The 20,384-nt window shown below is 43.0% G+C and overlaps 1 long non-coding RNA gene across 8 annotated transcripts in view; it reads right to left on the reverse strand.

Moving 5' to 3' along the window:
- Positions 1–15,057: 15,057 nt before the first annotated feature.
- Positions 15,058–20,384, reverse strand: part of LOC139363514 (uncharacterized) — a 60,412-nt gene continuing 55,085 nt past the window's right edge. For 5 of the 8 annotated variants that reach the window (XR_011624077.1, XR_011624081.1, XR_011624080.1 and 2 more), the window contains one exon: positions 18,594–20,290. This is a non-coding gene — a long non-coding RNA (uncharacterized lncRNA). Of the gene's footprint in view, positions 17,369–18,593; positions 20,291–20,384 lie in introns of those variants that run through there. The other 3 variants (XR_011624083.1, XR_011624082.1, XR_011624084.1) reach the window with 2 other exon arrangements.

The raw sequence follows: 20,384 nt of genomic DNA on the forward strand, positions 1-20,384 counted from the left end.
CAGAATATGAACTATGTTCGCAGACATTGAGACTAAGAGAGATTAAGCTTATCCAAGACCGTTCAATGACCCAGAATTTACTGAACATATACACTGTAGAAAACTATTGAAGGAGATTGATGCTGTCTGATTTTTAAGTCGTCTTCCAACTTTAATGGTGACCTCAGTGTGGAGGAAGCACACCTGGGAACCCTTCCTCATAACCCCCACCCAGGGTACAGAGCTACTCAGCAGGACTCCTGTCCACCCAGAACTCTTTTTACTTTGTGATATTTTATTCTATTTTAACAAGGTAACAAGCATGTATGTATTAGTACTAATAGTGTATTGGTGTTCATAGTCCAAATACAACTTGAATTGCTTTTTGATTATGTTTTTTGTCAAATTGATGGTTTTTTGAATATGTCACTCCCACCAAGACAGGGTCATATGAACACCCAGATTTATATTAGTTACATTTTAAGGCTTATTGTATGAGATTTTAGATCTAAGATATGGTGTTCAGCTGTATCTTCGATTAAAATAATAACTGTGGGCCGATAAAAGAATGCATTATCACTGTCATATTATTGGATTTATACAGCTCTGAAGTCAAGTGGGTCCTATACAAACCAGAAAGACAGAGGAATATGAGTAGAACTCATCAGGATGGAAATCACAATTTTAAGGCAGATACATGTTTTTGGAAGATCAACCTTATACAACATGGAGTTCCTGAAACTGAGGAGGTCTAAAAGTAGGGTGACCAACCATCACGGTTTGACATAGACTGATAGATATTTCCTGGGGTGCAGGACCTTCAGTGCTAAGACTGGGGAAGTTTCAGAAAATTCACTGATAATGGAAATCTAAAGTATACTCAGAAATACATTGATCATCTTATCTAAAAGATGGTGACAGATTGTGGTAGCTAGTCTCCAAAGACAGTTCCCCAATAAATTATACCTTCCTGAATCTGTGACTTTGTGTAATCCTATCCCCTTGAATCTGGGTGGACCTGTGGCTTTTTTTTTTTTTTTTTTTGAGACAGGGTCTCACTTTGTCACCCAGACTGGAGTGCAGTGGCATCATCATGGCTCACTGAAATCTCAACTTCCCTGGGCTCAGGAGATTCTCCCACCGCAGCCTCCCAAGTGGCTGAGACCACAGAGATGGGCCACTATGCCCGGCTAATTTTTGTATTTTTTTGTAGAGAGGGGGTTTCACCGTGTTGCCTGGGCTAGTCTCGAATTCCTGGGCTCAAGTGATCCACCCGTCTTGACCTCCCAAAGTGTTGGCATTACAGGTGTGTGCTACCATGCCCCACGTGTGGCTGATTTTTGACCAACAGAATATGACAGAAGCCATCTTGGCGTGAAATCCAAGACCAGGTCGTTAGAAACCTTACAGCTTCCACCTGGGTATCTTGGCATATTTACTCTGAGGGAAGCCAGTTGCCATCTAAGGTCAACTACTTTAAAATCACCAAGCTCAGACTAACCATATGGGGAGCCTGTGTGGACGGAACGCGATGCCTGTGCAGGCCAGCTGTCCCAGCTGTCCCAGCTGAAGCACCAGATGTGTTAGTAAAGAAGCCATGTGGGACGTCCAGCCTTCAGAAGACGGCAGCCCTGCGAGAGACTCCAAGTGCAAATCACCCAGCCGAATCCAGTCAGTCCACACAATTATGATAAAAAAAATAGTGGAATATCTGAATCCCAGCACTTTGGGAGGCCGAGGCGGGCAGATCACGAGGTCAGGAGATGGAGACTTGCCTGGCTAACACGGTGAAACCCCGTCTCTACTAAAAATACAAAAAATTACCCGGGCGTGGTGGCGGCGCCTGTAGTCCCAGCTACTCGGGAGGCTGAGGTAGGAGAATGGCGTGAACCCGGGAGGCGGAGCTTGCAGTGAGCCGAGATCCGGCCACTGCACTCCAGCCTGGGCGGCAGAGCGAGACTCCATCTCAAAAAAAACAACAACAACAAAAAAAAAAAAAAAAACAGTGGAATATTATTTTAAGCCACGAATTTTTTCCTTAAAAAAGCTGTGGTAAGCTCATGCTGAAGGTCTATTTCCTACCTACGCACTGGAGACCTCTTCTTTACTTCTGTGCCTAGGGGAAAGTGCCTGGGCTCTGGGCAGAGTGCCCCGTGCTCATGCAGGTAGACGTTCCCGCTTCCCACTGCAAAGCCCACTAAGCAGCACGATGTCCTGCTCTTTTAGTTATGCAGGCACCACAAGCTCAAAGGGCAGCAGAAAAATACTGACAATAGAGGTAAGGCCGTTCTGGGTAATTCAGTTCATAAAGCTCGCTTTGGAGGATTTCATTTCTCCATGTTAAATACACTATGTTATTCTTTTGAGATACCTCTTTTCAGCAGGAAAATCCTGCCATCATCATTTCCCATTTGAGTTCCATGAGCTTCTACCTAGAGGCAAAATGGAAATGGAATTTTACAATGAAAGAAGCAGACGGCGAAAAGAATCTGCCATCTTCTTAACAAGCCAGTAACAGGCACCGAAAATCTGAGAGCTGCCAATGACAAGCATGTTCATACTCAGCGCAGCTGCTCTTTTACAAATCGTGGTAACATAAACAACATAAAATCACCATCAACCATTTCCAGAACATTTTCATCTTCCCAAGCTGAAAGCCTGTACCCTTTAAACAATAACTGCCCTTTCCTCTCTCCCCGAGTCCCTGGCCACCCCAGTCTACTTTCTACCTCTGTGAGTTTGATTATCTTGATTACCCTATAAAGTGGAATCACACAGTATTTGTCCTTTTGTGCCTGGCTTACTTCACTTAGCATAGTGTCCTCAAGGTCCATCCATGTTGCAGCACGTGGCGAGACTTCCTTCCTTTTTAAGGCTGAATCATATTTCATTGTATGGATGGACCACATTTTGGTTATCCACTCATCTGTTGTTGGACATCGGGTTGCTTCCAGCTGCTGGCTATTGTGAATAATGCTGCTATGAGCATGAAATGTGCAAATATCTCTTCCAGCCTGCTTTCATTTCAAGCCACTGAATGTTGAGGTGGTTTGTTACATAGCAATAGACAACCAGATGTTGAGTGACGATTAGAGCGTGCCACTGACATGGTACAAGGATGATGATCACTGAAGGAGAGAAGTGTGTTGTCCATGTGAGTGCCTGGGGTCCAGCTGGAGAGATTATTAAGCAGGCTGTAGAGTAGTAGAAGTTTAGAAATTGCACTCCTAACTGTGTGTCAACAAAAGAAAAGATTATTCTGGATTTGCATTCAGATTGGGCAGACTGCTAGTGTTCCCTCCACCAGGATGGTCTGAGAGCCAAGCTTGGAAAATCGGAAGTGATTGGGTCATCTGGTGCAAGACAGTTTAGCACCATGAATGGCCAATCAAACTTGGATTCCATCACAAACTAGAGGGGATACTTTTTCTTCTGTTGAACTTAATCAGGGCTGAGGAAGAAAAAGAAGAAACCATGGCTACCTTTCTGAAACAAGTCCAATAAACAGGTCAGAGAGAGGCTCCAGGCTGCACGTGGGGATCTGGAAGTAAAGCAGGTGAGCCCCGCCCTCCTGAAGCTGGACCCTGCACTGGTGATGAGGATAAGAGGTTTCCCAGCTGTTTAAAAGAAAACAGTGTATCAGCCGGGCATGGTGGCTCACGCCTGTAATCCCAGCACTTTGGGAGGCCGAGGCTGGCGGATCACTTGAGGTCAGGAGTTTGAGACCAGCCTGGCCAACACAGTGAAACCATAGCTCTACTAAAAATACAAAAATTAGCCAGGCATGGTGGTGTGCACCTGTAATCCCAGCTACTTGGGAGGCCGAGGCAGGAGAATCACTTGAACCCGGGAGACAGAGGTTGCAGTGAGCCGAGATCACGCCACTGCACTCCAGCCTGGGAGACAAGAGTGAAACTCCGTCTAAAAAAAAAAAAAACCCACAATAAACAGTGTGTCAATACAAAAACTGTGAGGTATGCTAAGGCCAATGGAGAGGAAAGTTCCACATGGTTCCCAAGACGAAGGTGTGCACCACACCACAGGGCCGCACAGGGAAGCAGGAGGCAGAGCGAGAGGGGGGCTGGGGACAAGTGCCTTTTTTTTGTGGTTTCCATGGGAAGAAACAGGAAGGCAAAGTAAAGAGGCTCAGGATTGACTGGTTTGCTAGTTTCAGCAGGCTCTGAGGTATAGGGGCTGTCCCTAGCTGTCTGGTACCCGACTTTGGGTGATTAGGGAAAGTGGATAGTGGCCCAGCATGTGAGAGACCAATAAAGGAGGTGGTTGGGGTGTGGGCTCTGGATTGGTTGGTTTGTATTTGAAAAGTGCACCCCTGGGAGGAGGAGGACTTCTGAGGAATGGCGGGTGGAACAGAGGAGGCGACAAGGGAGGCCTGAGGCTGAAGCAAAGCATATTGTTGGGTTTTCCAGATCAAGGAATGTTTGGTACACGCATGTAGGACAGATGTTAAAACACTGACTTTATGGATGCCAGAAACATGGTCAATACATTTGGCCCTGTGACACTTTAACATCAAACTAAGGCACCTTTGCAGCGATGATGGATGAGACTTAGAAAGAAGGCCATCATTTGCCCTAAATAGTATAGAAAATATTTTTTTATGAGAATTGAAAGGAGGAACAAAAATCAAAGTAAGCGATGATGGATGAGACTTAGAAAGAAGACCATCATTTGCCCTAAATAGTATAGAAAATATTTTTTTATGAGAATTGAAAGGAGGAACAAAAATCAAAGTATAAGGAGTCCTTGTAGGCCAGCCTGTATCTAAGTTGCCCATTCATATGGCATTAGCAGGGGAAATAGATTCGAAATTTCCAGGATCTCTACCAATATCTTGGTGGATTGCAAAGTATCTTAAAAGTATAAGATAGATATATACCTCTAAAAAGGTTGGACAATAATATCTTGGTGTATTTCTCAGGTCATGGTGGTAAGTGCTGCAGTTATGTTGTTGGGGGGTATGATCTGAGAAGTCAGTAAAGTACATATGAAGATTGGTGATATTTGTGTGTAACCAAGGGGATGGGGTGGTTGTGGTGGTAACAGTTGGGAACAGGGCAGGAGGTCCTGGTGGAAAGCTGGAGGGTGGAGTAGAAGTCACTAGGGAGTGTATGACCCTCTCCCCAGGGTCCGAAGGATTCACTGACCTGCAGCAGCTGCCTTTTGGGGAAAACAATACTCTTCGTTAATTTTAGAATGGCATTGAGAGTAGTAGCTTCTACCAGATTTTCCTTTAGGCGTGGAGGGGAGGGTGCGTGTTTTGGCAGAGAGCAAGGAACATACCAGGATCATAGACCAAGTAGATAGTAAATTCAGGAAACACAATAGAGCTCCTAATTCAAAAGAAGAAAAGCAGTAAATGTCCCATGTCCATTTTGTCAGCACCTTGGGAGAGGCATTCCATGGGTGTCACTGGGGTGGGGGCTTTAGTGTCCGGGTGATGCATCTCTAATAGCGATGTCTTGGGCTAGGGTGATGTTGTCTAAGGTGATGTCATCTCCAGCTGCGAGCTTCTGAGCAGTGTCATCTGGGATGTGGGTCTGAGGTGCCCTGTGCAACTGCCGAAAGGTGGATGTGATTAAGATCTTGTCTGCAAAGATAGTGCGCAATGGCAAAGCTGTTGAGGTCCCCCTGGGTAGCCTAGGAAAGGTAAATTGTGACCCATTAGAGGTGAAGGCAAACTGTGTGAAGGGTTTTTGAAGGGGGCAATGAACAGAACACAGTATCCAAATCTGTAATAATAAAATACCAGTTATTGACTGGGTGATGTCGATTATTTTAACAATACTGAAATATTGCATATGGAGCTTTTTTTTTTTTTTTGCTAGGAACTTCTGGTTTTTATTTTTTAAACATCATTTAACAAGAAAAACAGTCAACCAAATTAAAAAAAATTAGGTTGGATTAATTTACAATAAAATAATCAACTTAAAATATCAGCCCCTCCATTTAGGGCCAAGGAGGCCAATAGTTCCTGTTTAAACAGCAGAATTGCACAATTGTTTTTACCTATATTTGATGACACACAAAAATAAAAGTCTTACAATTTCTGCTGACACCCTCCCCGCCCTCCAGAGTAGAGTTCATACAATTGCATCTTAGATCAGTACTCAGGCTTTTAAAAATCATCTCACATTTTGAAAGATAATACAACTACTCTGGTAACAAGAATACTTTTAAAACAATTCTTACAGAAAACAAATACCTTAGATAATTCTGTGGCACATTAGACTGCTCAAAGAAACAGCGAAGATGAACAATAATGTACAAGAATTATAGTCCCTTGTTTATAGAAACCATCCAAATAAAATATTTTCCCTAATTTTCCTTACTTCTTATAGTTTGTTAGCAGAGATGAATTACAAGAAGCTGAATGCACCATTTTTTGGTTCTTGGTTGTAGCTGCCAGCTTAGGAATTCATGACTATAAATATCAAGCAAATATGATTATACTCACAAGTTCTGGAATGGGAAAAAACCCCAGATATCTCTAAAGTGTTTCTCTATCCTTTCTTTCAAGTCATGACAAAAAAAATCACAGCAGTTTAAAGGATGGTGAAAGACTGAACATGGGCCCACTAAAATAGAGATTAATTTTACATATTACACTCCTATAGTAAAAATTGTAATAAGTATGATATTCTATTAAGTAACATTCTATAGTAAGCTGTTGGAGCAAATACAGCATTTAACAGGTTCATTTACAGACCAGGCATAGTAGCCTTTAGACAGAACATCTTATTTTCACACTCTTGAACATGTAACCTTTAAAAAACCAAAAGAAATATGTAATTTATGACAGCTGGCCAGGCACTTAATTTGGGGAAAGAGAAGGATTCTGAGGTAAACGAGAATTATTTTTAGCAATCACAAACATAGCCTATAAACCACATTTTACACCACACTGAAGTTATTCAGCTTTTAACTATAAGTTTGTCACTCCTTTGTGCCAAAATTCACACCTAGGTGTAACTTTATTTTTTGAGCCGAGTCTCACTCTGTCACCCAGGCTGGAGTGCAGTGGCGTGATCTCCGCTCACTGCAACCTCCACCTCCTGTGTTCAAGCGATTCTCCTGCCTCAGCCTCTCAAGTAGCTGGGATTACAGGCACGGGCCACCATGCCCAGCTAATTGTAACTACTTAAGAAGCTCTTCAAAGAACATACTCAAGTCTGAATCTTGGCCCTGCATATGGGACTCTTCATGCATGGAACCACAGCATTGAGGTTGCAGTAATCCACCATCAGGCACCACTGATTTTCTTCTGCTTCCCAAAATTTTGACAAAATTGGATTGTCAAATGGAGAAGCAGTAAAGATAACCCTTCTATTAATTAGGTTTTTATTGATACATAATAGGTGTACATATTTTGGGGGGTAATGTGATACTTTGATACATTCATATAATGTGTAATAATCAAATCAGGATAATTGGGATATCATCACCTTAAACATTTATCTTTTCTTTATGCTGAAAACATTCAAATTATTCTCAAAGTTGAAGCTGTTTTGAAATATACAATAGATTATTGTTTTCTATAGTCACTCAACTCATTTATGGAACACTAAATCTTATTTCTTCTTTCTTCTTCTTTTTTTTTTTTTTTAGAGATGAGGTCTCACTATGTTGCCCAGGCTGGTCTTGAACTCCTGAGCTCAAGCAATCTTCCCATTTTGGCTTCCCAAAATGCTGAGATCACAGGTATGAGTCACGATGCCTGGCCTTCTTTCCTTAAAAGACATTTCTTTATCTGTGTATCTATGTATGTGTGTGTGTACATATGTATGTATGTATGTATGTATGTATCTATCTATCTATCTATTTACTATCTATCTATCTATCTATCATCTATCTGTCTATTGTTAGAGACAGGGCCTCACTCTGTCACCCAGGCTGGAGTGCACTGGCATGATCATAGCTCGTCTCAACCTCTTGAGCTCAAATGACCCTCCCACCTCAGCCTCCCAAGTAGCAGGGACTAAGGCATGCACCACCATGCTCAACTAATTTTTTTGTATTTTTTGTAGAGATGGGGTCTCACTACATTGCCCAGGCTGTTTAAAGCTACATTCCTTCTGAAATTGATTTTTGTGGGTAGTTTAGGATATGTTTCAAGATTTTCTTTTTGCATATGGCTAATTGATCTATCAACATTAATTTCTTAAATATATTTTTAATCACTAATCTACAGTATTTTCTTTGTCACAGATATGTGTCCACACATGTGTGGGTCTGTTTTTAGGCTCTGTTCTTTTCCATTGGTCTATTTTCTATTCTTATTTCAACATTACTCCCTTAATTCCTGTGGCTTTATATTAAGTCCTTATATCTGTAAGTTAATTTCTTTTATTTAGTTCTTTCTTCTGAAGAATGTCTTTTCTTGGTCCTTTTCACCTCACATAAATTTTAGATCAGATATTCAATTTCCATATCTGAAACCCTGTGGGGAGTTTGACTTATTTAGTTTTAATTTTTAATTGGATGTCAGAATGCTCCCTTTCTCTGTTTCCAATTTTTATTATTATAATTATGATGTTTCATAGATGATAGCAGGATTACAAAATATCAGAAAGCAGGGTCAGTATTTTATATATATTTTTTAATGTTAAACACATCCTGGCTGGGTGTGGTTGCTCACGCCTGTAATCTCAGCACTTTGGGAGCCTGAGGGGGGGGTTGATCACCTGAAGTCAGGAGTTCGAGACCAGCCTGACCAACATGGAGAAACCCCATCTCTACTAAAAATACAAAATTAGCCAGGCATGGTGGCAGGCACCTGTAATCCCAGCTACTCTGGAGGCTGAGGGAGGAGAATCACCTGAACCCAGGAGGCAGAGGTTGTGGTGAGCCAAGATCCTGCCACCACTGCACTCTAGCCTGGGCTACAAGAGCGAAACTCCATCAAACAAACAAACAAACAAAAAAAGACATATCCTGCAAGAAGAAACCCCTTTTAAAGTTTATAACTGGTCGTCACAATAGATTTGTCAGCATAGCCATGCCATCAAGATTGGTGGATCAATCTGGAATTTTATGAGAAGCTCCAAATCCTGGGAGGATTGGGGGAATGGATGGAGCTCTTAATTGTTTCTGCAGAAACGAACTATGGGAGGGTTCACAAAACTCCCAGGAATCTATAGACATATCCCAATGAGTCTAGATTTCTCAAAAACGTTTTTAAATGTTGTATTTTACAGGGTAACCTTAAAAAATGAGATAAGCATATTCTGGATCTTTTCGATGACCTTTAAAAAATTAAACAAGTCATATAATATCTATGCCCAAATCATGGTAAAGAAAACCAGAGAGTGATATGTAAATTTCTTAATGTTTTTCATATCGTACGTCACAGATTCACCTGAAACCTGTAAGCCTCACTTCACCTGGTGGATGGGGTAGACTTACTGGATGAGGGCTTTAAAGATGTCCACTGTTTCATGTATCAGTAAGCTCTACAATCACCTACCAGATTTTAGTAATAATTGGTACTTTTTTGTTTTATTTGAGATAGAGTTTCACTCTTGTTGCCCAGGCTGGAGTGCAATGGTGTGATCTCGGTTCACTGCAACCTCTGCCTCGTGAGTTCAAGCGATTCTCCTGCCTCAGCCTCCCAAGTAGCTGAGCTGGAATTACAGGCATGCGCCACCATGCCCAGCTAATTTTGTATTTTTAGTACAGACAGGGTTTCTCCATGTTGGTCAGGCTGGTCTCAAACTCCCGATCTCAGGTGATCCACCCTGCCTCGGCCTCCCAAAGTGCTGGGATTACAGGCATAAGCCACCGCACCTGGCCCAATAATTGATACTATTACTTTAAATACAAAGATAGGCTATCACAATAAAAATCAATATGCCCTTACAAAAACCTATTTCAGTCTTACAAATTTACCAGCATGACAACTATTTTAATTTAATCTCATAATATATATGTTGTCTTGTTACTGAATCCAGCAAGCATTCTACCAAAGCGGGTAAAAGCTGCTCAGACACTTCCCTGTACCTGTAAGTCAATCAATGTCCAAGGGTGACGTGTCCATCAGGTGGCTTCCAGGTAAATCTGACAGCTGATTCATTTTCCAACAGGAGGTCAGAAGGATCCTTCTCCCAGTGAAATGGCCCAGGAGCTCAGTATCACAGGGTGCTCACTTTCACAGTTTAGGATTATAATACTATCTACATTGAAAACAGTTAGGGTGGGAGTTGGGGCTGAGTGAGTGGCTGTACTTACTAATTATGTAGATATTAGGGGCCAAAGATGGAAAGAGACTTTGGTTGAAGACACAGAGTATTATAAACCATTTCAGAACGTAGAAGGAGAGTTGGGTGAAGCTCAAAAACGTAAATCCGTGTCCCATTTTAAATAAAGTGATATCAAAAAAATAAGATAACTAGGATATATTTAAGCAGGAGATGAAAGATCTCTACAAGCACAACAAAACACATCTGAAAAAAATCATCAGTGACACGAGCAAATGGAAAAACATTGCATGCTCATGGATTTGAAGAGTCAGTGTTGTTAAAATGGCCATACTGCCCCAAGCAATCTACAGATTCAACACTATTCCTACAAAACTATCAACGTCATTTTTCACAGAATTAGAAAAAATTCTTCTAAAATTCATATTGAACTGAAAAATAGCCCTAATAACCAAAGCGATCCTAAGCAAAAAGAATAAAGCCAGAGGCATCATACTATCTGGCTTCAAACTATACGATAAGGCTACAGTGACCAAAACAACATGGTACTTGCACAAAAAACAGGCACATAGACCAATGGAACAGAATAAAGAACCTAAAAATAAAGCCACACACCTACAACCATCTGATCTTAGACAAAGTTGTTGAAAATAAGCAATGGGGAAAGGACTTCCTATTCAATAAATGGTGCTAGGATAACTGGCTAGCCAGAAGACTGAAACTGGACCCCTGCCTATCACCATTTACAGAAATTAACTCAACGTAGATTAAAAACTTAAGTGTAAGTCCTCAAACTATAAAAATCCTAGAAGAAAACCTAGGAAATACCCTTCTCAACCTCTGCCTTGGCAAATAATTTATGGCTAAGTCCTCAAAAACAACAGCTGCAACAAAAACGAAAATTAACAAATGGAACCTAATTAAGCTAAAGAGTTTCTGCAAAATAAACTATGAACAGAGTAAATGGACAAACAATAGAATGAGAGAAAATATTCACAAACTATGTATCCAACAAAGGTCTAATATCCAGAATCTGTAAGGAATTTAAATCAGCTAGCAAATACCAAATAACCTCCTTTAAAAGTGGGCGAAGTACATGAACAGACATTTCCTAAAATTAGACATACAAGCAGCCAACAAAGATATGAAAAAAGTGCTCATCATCATTAGTTATCAGAGAAATGCAAATCAAAATGCAATGAGACACCATCACACACCAGTCAGAATGGCTATTATTAAAAAGTCAAAAAATAACAGATGTTGGTAGGGCTGCAGAGAAAAGGGAATGCCTATGCACTGTTGGTGAGAATGTAAATTAGTTCAGCCACTGTGGAAAGCAATTTGCAGATTCCTCAAAGAACTAAAAACAGAACTATACAGCAATCCTATTACTTGGTATATACCCAAAGGAAAACAAACCATTCTACCAAAAAGACACATACACCTGCATGTTCATCACAGCACTATTCACAATAGCAAAGACATGGAATCAACCTAGGTGCCCATCAGTGGTGAACTGGATAAAGAAAATGCAGTACATACATGCCATGGGATACTACACAGCCATAAAAAAGAACGAAATCATGTCCTTGGCAACACCATGCATGCAGCTGCTGGCCATTATCCTAAGTGAATTAATGCAGGAACAGAATACCAAATACCACATATTCTCATTTATAAGTCGAAGCTAACCATTAGGTACCCATGGACATAAAGATGGAAACAGTGAACACCGGGGACTCCTAGATGGGGAAGACAGGGAAGGGGCAAGGGTTGAAAAACTACCTAATGGGTACTGTGCCAGCATGCTACCTGGGTGATGGGTTCAGACATACCCCAAACCTCAGCCTCATGCAATATGCCCTTGTAACAACTCTGCACATGTAGCCCCCGAATCTAAAATAAAAGTTGAAAATAAATGAAGTGATACTAATATTGTTCAGGCACAGGCTGGGGTTTGCCTTTTGGGCTCAGTATCCTTTGGGTTGGAGGAATGATGTGGGCATCATCTGTTGATCCTGATCGGAGCAGCGATGTTCTGGAAGCAAAGTCTTCCCCTGGGAATCTGGGCCATTGAAGGTTCTAGGCAGTGAGCAGGAAGATGTTAACTTATATTTTCCACGCTTTCCAGAAATCGGCTGCTGAGCCTCCGCTGCCTGCAACATGCCTTCTCGGTGCTGAGAGTCACCGTACAGAGGAGAGCCCCATTCGGGGTGCATACTTTGGGGATTTTAATGGGACCATTCTTTTGTTCGTTTTTGTTTTTTATTTTTTGAGACAGTGTCTTGCTGTGTCCCCCAGGCTGGAGTACAGTGACCATATAGCTCACTGCAACCTCAACCTCCTGGGCTCAAGGGATCCTTCTGCCCCAGCCTCCCAAGTAGTTGGGACTGCAGGTACACACCACCATGCCCAGCTCGTTTTTAATGTTTTTGTAGAAATGGGGTCTCCCTTTGTTGCCAAGGCTGGTCTCGAACTCCTGAGCTCAGGCAATCCTCCTGGCTTGGCCTCCCAAAGTGCTGTGATGACAGGCATGAGCCACTGCACCAGCCTAAAGGGATCGTTTTAAAGGAACTGCTTCGTGAGCAGTGATGAATTTGCTGCCAAAAAAGTAAATCAGAGCTGGAAGTAGGTCAGGGTCTTCATGCCCTTCAGGGGCCAGATGGACACCGGCTGAGGCAGCTATGAGTCTTCTGTGGTGGAAACTGGGTTGTAGAGCTGAGGTTTCATCGCATAGCACTGGGTTTATGAGATCTATCCAGTAGGGAAGATATCAGCTGTCAACTGCCAGTTATTTTTTTGAGAGTTTTGGGTTTTCTTTTCTTTTTAGTCGGGGAAAATAAGAGTGAGAGAGAAGGAAAAGGAAGCAACCAATTAGTGGCCTCAAGACCATTAATAATCACAAATCTCATTAAGCATGATTCTGACTCACAGCTGGCTTAAAGTTAAATTGCCGTTTTCAATGTTCAAATTGCGAATTTGGTGGCATAAGGTTGTTCCTTCATACTGTAATTGGAAAACTTTGGGGCAGGACTCTAGGACTTACTTTTGACCCTCATTCCACCCCTTACCCTGCTCTTCATTGTTCTAAAAAATGGGGACACAGATTGATTGAATACATACTATTTAAGTTTCATGAAAGCAGGAATATGTTTGTCCTGGTCACTATTGTATTCCCAGCACTTAGAACAGTGCCTGGAATATAGTTGGTTCTCAATAAATATTAATTGAGTAAATGCTATCTTACACATTACCTTGCTTTGAAATTCTAAGACAAAACAATACTAATAGCTTTTAAGTAATGGTGGCTTCTGGTAAGCTTCATACCAATTTCTCTTGTAGTGTTACATATTTATTTTTAAAGCAACAACTCATTTATTTAGATTAATGAAAACAAATACTGTATTGTGGGCCCACCTTTTCAGTGTTCCAGTGATATCAGGCAATCTTAAATTTTAACCATAAATAATTTTGATAAAAGAAACATATGCAAACATCCCATAAACCAGGTGTGGCTGTTCATCCAGACTTTGCAGGCTTAATCCAAATATTTGAGGCAGGTTTTAAAAAATACAATCTAAAGAGACAAGACTTCTCAATACTGGAGCAGTGATGTGCTTCAGAGACCTAGATAACAGGGGGTTTTTGAAGGGCACCCTCCTAGGAAGGACCTCCTAACTTCTCAGTTTCTGCCTCTGTTGACTCAGAAAGGAGCTCCCAGTGGTGTGACTTGAGTGTGTCCCGTGCCCACAGGTCTCCTGAGAAAGTGGACTGTGTCTTCTCAATGCCCGGGCCCAAGGAGAAGGTGTTGAACTGAAGGGAAGCTCATTTAGAGGGAGGCCTTTATCTCAGGAGAGAAATCGATGTAAGTTCTCAGTCCAGCAGGAAGGAGAGTGACTATCTGAAGCAATCGGATGCTTTCTTTGCAGAGGGATTTGAATTTGAAACTGTAGAGACCATCAGCACTCGCTAGTCTGGACAGAAGCAGATGGCAGGCAGAGACAGCAGTGGTAGAAGTAACGAGTCAGGACAAACCATGGCCAAGCAGGGCTGAGCGGCCAGGGCTCTGTGACAGCAGCCCCAGCTCCCGGAGCAGCAAATGCCAACTCAGCGGAGGCAGCTGGTGTTGCCTCTCAGAGCTGCTGTTGAAACCGTGTGCGGGCTGCCTGTGAATGACCTTCCTTTCAGGCTCCAGCAGCCTGCTGAGGCTCTCTCTGTTCTTTCCTTCCTATCTCCTTGGCTAACCTGGAAGGGCCTAATTAACACACGTGTAAATTAAGATCTCCTCTGGCTCAATATTCTAGAATTACACTGAGAAAGCTCATTAATTCAGACCACTTCTTCCACATTTTTAATTATTCGATTTGGATTAAACTGGAGTTTATTTTGCTCAACAAAATTTTATTATAGATAGCTCAAATTAAAAAGAGAGGGGGCAGATGAATTACTTAAAATATTTAAGGGAACATGCTCTTAATTTAACATGTTAATTTTAAACTATTTATTAAAAATTCATGACACAAGGAAGTTCAGTTAGGTAAAATAAATAGAATTGTTAAGCTTTGTGCTTTTTTTCAGCAAATATTTATTGTCCTTTCTTTGGGCCAGGCTCTATGCTAAATTCCAGAACACAACATCAAATTAAGTAAATAGGCATGATACTGTAGTTTAATTTAAAAATAAAACTGCAACATAAGAAATATCTTGAAGTATTGTTTTTCACCGCCATCCCAAACGTGTCTATATGTATACACATATACTAATATACATACATACGTATGTGTAGGGGGAGGAGGAAGGAAGGAAGGAAGGAAGGAAGGAAGGAAGGAAGGAAGGAAGGAAGAAAGGAGGGAAGGAAGGAAGGAAGGAAAAGGAAAGAAAAGGAAAGGAAGGAAAGGAAGAAAGAAATGAAGGAAAAGGGAAGGAAGGAAAAGAAGGAAAGAAGGAAGGGAGGAAAGAAAGGAAGGAAGGGAAGGGAAGGAAGGGAAGGAAAGGAAGGAAGGAAGGAAGGAGGGAGGGAAGGAAGGAAGGAGGGAAGGAAAGGGAAAGGAAGGGAGGGGAAGGAAGGAAGGAAGGAAAGGAAAGAAAGGAAGGAAGGAAAGGAAGGGAGGGAAGGAAGGAAGGGAAGAAAGGGAAGGGAAGGAAGGAAGGGAGGGAGGGAAGGAGGCAAAGGAAAGAGAAGGGAAGGAAGGAAGGGAAGAAAGGAAGGAAGGGAAAGAAGAAAGGAAGGAAGGAAGGAACAAAGGAAGGAAGGAAGGAAAGAAGGAAGAAGAAAGAGCCTTGCCTTGAAGCAGCTGGTGGAGGAGGTGCAGGAGTGTGCGACTGATCTCGCTGCTGTGATGCACACTGAGCCAGAGGTGTGTGCAGGGCGTGTCACCTGGAACTGAAGAGGAAATTCTCAGCCGCCCTAGGGGAGGGTCCCGAGAGATTTCTTGGGCATCACTGGGGCTGAGGCTTAACAGACGGATCTGGGTGACTAGACAGAGAGGAGAGGGCACCCCAGGAAAAGCAACTTCAGGCAACTACAGAGAGTTCAATGGGACGGGAGCCCCCGGGCTAAGGATAGTGGGAAGCACAGCCGATTCTTGTGATTCAAGGTAGTTATGTTCTACGAATGTGCTTCAAATCCTGAACTAGCAATCACTGAGCTATTTCTCCTGGGGAAAGCATGGGTTGGGTTCTGTGAACCTGTGGTTACAACATTTTTATCAGCTGAAACACTATTTGTGTTACGTAGGTTTGTTTACCAACAAACCTGTAGAACACGCAGGTCTGTCAGCACTGAGAACCTGCCCTTCCACATAACCCTTTTCCTGGATAGCACTCAGAGGGTGTTTACACAACTCTCCCGCAGCCTCCTGATCTGCAGAACCCGCCTCGCCTGCAGGTTTAGCCTTTTTCACATTGTATCGCCTTCTGGAACATGGGAGCCAGTCAGCGCTAGCTGAGAAGGGCTTAACATTGTCCTGACTGTAAACTTCATTGGCTTTCAGACTCACAACAGTGTTGCTACCATGCTTTTTGGGGGAAAAAAAAATCATTTATTGTCAGTCTTTGCATTTCTATAAAGGAATACCTAGGCTGGGTAATTTATAAAGAAAAGTTTATTTGGCTGTTGGTTCCGCAGGCTGTACAGGAAGCATGGTGCCAGCATCTGCTTCTGCTAGAGGGTTCAGGCTGCTTCCGCTCATGGCAGAAGGCGCAGGGGAGCCAGAGAGTCACATGGCGAGAGAGGAAGCAAGAAAGAGAGGAAGAGATGCCAGGCTCTTTTTAACAATCAGTTCTCATGGAAACTCAGAAGAGCGAGAACTCATTCATTACCGCAAGGATGACTCCAAGCCATTCGTGAGGGACCAGACTCCGTGACCCAAACGCCGCCCACCAGGCCCCGTCTCCCACGCTGGGGGTCACATTTCAACATGAGATTTGAATGGGACAGACATCATCTCACGAATCCACAAATTCAGCTGCTTTTCTTTCTTTTCTGTAGTTTCACAACCTACTATAGAAGCCCTTTCCAGAGGGGCCTGCAGAAGTGAATTTCCTCTTCCACGGCCTCGATGTACCTGGCTGTTGATTCAGTAACACTGAACTCACTGCCAACAGCACTGCAACTCATGCTGAAGGCAGCTCATCCAGCTCACGCTGAAGGCAGCTCATGCAGCACAGGTATTGTCTCCACAGGCACGTCGCAGCCCCCTGCACTCAGAGACAGTAGACAGCACTTCAGCACCGTGCCTGGGAGCATTTTAAACAGCAGAATCACCAAAAAAGTGCAGAAATGCAAAAGCATGGCCCTGGATAGACAGCAGGAAGGACCACTTGTTTACAGTGTGAGAGGCAGATGGGTCACCTGGCTTCGCCTCAGCTGGGCACAGGTGCCTTGCACTACTCAGATATATTCCCTGCTCTGTACAAGCCTGAGAATCACTGTGAAGCCACAAGTATTGATTTGGTTTACAAATACGTTTTAGTGAAGAGGTGAATTTGCAAGTACGGAATCCAGAAATAATGAGATTGGACTGTAAGGCTGGAGACGAAGATGGAGAGGCTGCTGCCAAGTGAAGGGCCGGCTCTTGTCCCAGAAGCTGTGGACTGCCACTGGAGTGTTTTAAGCAAGGGAGTGGCTTGATCTGTGTTGCAGGAACAGCGCCTTTTCTCAGCTTAAAGTGTGGCTTGAAGAGAGGAAGATGGGAGACTGGTTAGGAGATGGCTGTATCCAGGCGAGGATGAGGGTGGGTGAACCGAGCCAGGGGTAGAGGTCCTCGGAGGAGCGGATCTGAGACCCCTGGGAGTCTCGGGTCCTGACAACGAGGCAGCGGTGAGTGGTGAAGGGGAGGCATTGAGGACAGCGCCCGGGTCCCTGGCTGGGGCACATGCTGGGATGTAGGGCAGTGGTCAAGGGCCCTAGCCTTGGAGTCAGACACCCCTGATTTTAAATCCAGTCTCCACCACTGGAGGGCTGTGTGGCTTAGACGTGCTCCCCGACTTCCCTAAGCCTAGTTGTTTCATCTCTAGTATAAAGATTCCGTGTGGCAGGAAGAACACACCCCCTGGAGTTATTCTGAGATTGAAATGAGTGCTGGTGCTTTTCACCTGAACAAGGAAAACGGGGAGAGAAGCAGTATGTGGGGTGGGAGGGACAAGGAGAGGAGTCTGTCTGGGCGTGGGGAGTTGGAGCTGCCTGGACACCCATGGACAAATATCCTGAGGCCATCTGATGTTTCCCGGGGCCGCGGGGGTGGGGGGAGTGGGAAGCTGGGGTGGAGACACAGACTCGGGCATTGCCAGCAGGTAGGAGGCTGCTACCGCCATGAAGAGCGGGCAGTGCCAGGATCAGAGGCCGGGGTAAAGCTTGCGGAATTCCCACATTTCGGAAGAGGAAGGGAAGGAGGTCTAGGAAGAGCAGCAGGATGAGGAAGAGGAGGAAAAGCAGGAGGCTGTGGAGGGACTGGAGGCGGGGAAGAGGAGTTCCAGGAGGGAGTGGCCGAGGTGACTGTTCTGAAAGCATGGACTGGAAGCCACAGTGGATTTGGGCTGCAAGGAACCCGGGAGATCTTTCAGTCTAATCCTCTTTTAGTCTCCATCCCGTCCAGATGAAGACAGCGAGATTCAAAAGTAAAGTCAGTTGTACTGTGACTTCACAGCAGGATACCCTAACTCCTAATTCATAATAAAACTACAGACATCCTCAGTTCAAAATTCTTCCTGTTCAGTCACACTGGACTTTCTCCCAATGTGACAAAATTATTGAGATTTTATTGACTTACTGAACAGCTGTGGTCTTTGCCATGTACTAAGATGCTGTGTAGTCAAACTGCGCCTCTGAAATCTATTTTTATTGTACATTTAACAAATTTTGCTGTAAACAATAAGTTTAAAAACAATAGTCATAACTCATTAAACTGTGTCTTTTAATTTTAATATATGTTATTATACCTCAATGAAGCTCAGTTTTAAAAAACAGTGAACAAAAAGTTGAGCTATTAAAACTAAAAGGTAATTATTTGCTAATTTGTATACAGACATCCAAGAAATAGAAACATAGGAATATTTGGTACTTGCTCCTTCTTACAGCCTTGAGGGAACCGCTTATCCCTTATTACGTCTTGGTTTCCCTCAATGAAACCAGAAAATATTATCTTGCAAGACTGCTCATAGTTAATTAATATGTATGAAATTATTGAATCTAAATATTAAGTACTTGATGATATTGTATGGTAAATATTATCTAACTGCATTTATAAATACTAGCATTTTTACAGCCTAGTTGTAATCACAAAGTATAGCCCATTTAAAATGTGCACAAATATATGCATATATATTTTTTCCTATGAAAGTAGGAAAAGAAAGTCGAAGTTATGCAAGAACAAAGTAGGAAAATATGCCTTTCATATAAGTTTGTTTCCATTGATCAATATAATTTTTAAAATGTGATGATTCTGTTTTCACTTAATTGGTTATGTCATTTGCACTCTACCTACCTGAGATATTAATAAAATTGCACATGATGTAAATAGCAGGAAACAAAAAGAACTGCTGGCCTTATTCATAGTTAATAAAGAGAACCAGATGATGAAATTGTCTGAAAATAAGACATTTTGTTTATTCAAAAGTTACTTCTGCTCCAGGGATCCAAGTAATAGAGCTTTGTATTTTTGGAGGAAATGATGCCATAAATCAAGGTATCACAACCTCAGCAGTGCTGAGGTTTGGGGCAGCTGGATAACTCTGTTGTGGGGGCTGTCTTGTGGGCTGTGGGATGTTTAGCAGCATCCCTGGCCTCTGCCCACTAGATGCCAGTAGCACCCCCTCCCTCATTTGTCACAACCAATTGTCCCCAGGGGGCAAAACTGCCCCCAGTTGAGAAACACTCCTATAAGTAGCATGTTGATGCTGGAGTGGGTGTACTTTTACATGTACTGGGGACAGGCCCATAGGTTTGGCAGTAAGTCCTGGGATTCCAAATTGGCCTTTCCCAGCAGCTGGGCTGATGCGACAGCCTTCAGTTGCTTGGGCCTCCAGGCAGAAAGTGGAGGTGCAACAGGGGCTGTTGGCATGCTGCCTTGGCAGAGTTGGGGTGACAGGCACATCTCATGTGTTCACAGACACTGCCAGGCCCTCTCAGAGCTCATGACTTGCCTCCCCTTTCCCTGCAGTTAGGGAACCTTTTGTCTTGCCCTCAATTCTCCAAAATAACCCAAAAGGTTTCCTTTATCTTTAACTCTGTTATAAACATGTTGACACTTCACCAAACAAAAACCTGGTGAAACATATTCTGTATTTTCTACTTTCCTACATAAAAACTTAAAAACAACAGGCTGAAGGAAAGAATGTGTAGAGAAGATACAGGAAGTGGCGTCATAAAGCTGGGGGAGACCTTAGAGCTGAGCGGCTCTCGGCCACGTGGCATACGGTCCCAGTGCTCAGTCACCATGTGTCCTGCCTGGCTCCCATGTTGGATGGCAGAGACAGAACAGCTCCATCATTACAGGAAGTTCCACCAGATGGCGCTGTCTCCAGGGACATCTAGGGCACAGGCCTTACTTTATAGGGGAGTAACGACGTCCGAGAGATATTTATTTATGTTCACCCTGCTGAAGAGAAACGACGAGCTCAGGACAGAACCAAGACTGGGAACCAGCCCAGTTAACCCCACACTGTGATCTCTCCTGCACACAACTGCCTTGT

The sequence above is a fragment of the Macaca nemestrina genome, chromosome 5, assembly GCF_043159975.1.
Source record: "Macaca nemestrina isolate mMacNem1 chromosome 5, mMacNem.hap1, whole genome shotgun sequence".
In the NCBI taxonomy this organism is placed as follows: Eukaryota; Metazoa; Chordata; class Mammalia; order Primates; family Cercopithecidae; genus Macaca; species Macaca nemestrina.